This window comes from Triticum dicoccoides, chromosome 6B, assembly GCF_002162155.2.
Source record: "Triticum dicoccoides isolate Atlit2015 ecotype Zavitan chromosome 6B, WEW_v2.0, whole genome shotgun sequence".
NCBI lineage: Eukaryota > Viridiplantae > Streptophyta > Magnoliopsida > Poales > Poaceae > Triticum > Triticum dicoccoides.
In genome coordinates, this window is record NC_041391.1 from 12,206,879 (window position 1) to 12,208,477 (window position 1,599).

A 1,599-nucleotide genomic window follows, 5' to 3' on the forward strand; every position below is an offset into this window, starting at 1 on the left:
CCAAGCACACTTCTTTATTAATCAAAAATCTTCATAGTGATAAAATTCAAATATGGCGGATCCAAAAGCCAAATATGGTGACCAACAACCAATTCAAAAACGTGTTTTGCAAGGCTATGTGCCTCAATATTCGAAGATGAAGATACAACATTGTAGTTGCATGGACGTAGCTGAGATCTCCTTTATAATGCTGGTGTACATCCCTCCCGTACCTTGATTGATGTCCTTGACAACACCTTGGCAATCGGAGGCCCTCCTTACATGTGAAAGTGAAGGATCCATAGTTAATGCTAGAGCCTCGCCGCAGACCAACCTTTTGAGCAGCACCCAAGAGATCAAATGTTGCAATAGATTGTTGGGCCAACCTTCATTAGAAAATTTTAATCTTGGAGGGAACACCTATTTTTCATAGTTTAGACCATGACTTCTGCGAGAGCAACTAGTTAATGATTGGTCTTTCGGGAGCCTCCCAACGATCACTTTGGGGTGGGCTGAGAGCACGCCACCGTCGTCACATGTCGCGCTTTGAACGTTTCCTCCAGATTTTGTTTTTTATTTTTCCGCATGCGTTTTCAGCTTTATATTCCCGACCTTTTGGTTTTCCACCAGGCTTTCTTAGGTTTTGGACGAAACAAAAAATTACACGAAAAAACACATTTTTTGCTTCTGTGAGAGGCACGTCCGTGCCTCTCAAAAAGAAAAAAAACACACATATTCTTTTTTTTCTTCGTGAGAGGCACGGCGGTGCCTCTCGGAAATAGAAAAAATACACGTTTTTTTCCTTCCGTGAGAGGTACGGTTTTGTTTTCATGAGAGGCGCGGCCGTACCTCGCAGAGACAAAAAAACTCGTTATTTTTTGCTTTCGTGAGAGGAAACGTTTTGCTTCTGCGGTGCCTCTCGAAAAGGAAAAAGAATGCGTTCTCTTTTTTCCTTCCGTGATAGGTACGGTTTTGCTTCCGCGAGAGGCACCGCCGTGCCTCTCGGAAAGGAAAAAGAATGTGTTCTATTGTTTTCTTCCGTGACATGCACGGTTTTGCTTCCGCGAGAGGGAGGGCCATGCCTCTTTTGGAAAGAAAAAAAACTTCTCCCGGTTTAGTTTTTGTTCGTGAAAAATAGTTCGTCAAAACCTACAACATTGGATCTAGTTTTAAAGATCTCGACACGAGGAATCCAATGATGAAAACGGTTCTAGATTTTAGACGCACGGTTAAAGAGCTAAAACATTTTGAATAAACAGATCTATGAAAAAGGGAAAACTCCCGCCGTTTGTCGATACGTGGGGGTGGAAGGGTGGAAGTGATCTTTGAAAAGAGTACTACTCAATTAGTGATCTCGGACTTTTGCTGGCCCTCACTGTTTTGATGAAGAATTTTTTATTATTTTAGGTGATGATGAAGAAATTAAAACAAAAATTTTAAGGGGTTGATGAAGAAATTAAAAGAAAATTGTGGGGGGTGATGAAGAAATTAATTGGGAATGGAGAATGGTATATATTAATTGGGCCGGTGAAAGACGGACGACGGACGGTATATGTCGTTTGGGCCCGAGCCATCCATCCTCCGTTTTCCCCAGATCCGGCGACAATCTCGGCGCACGCC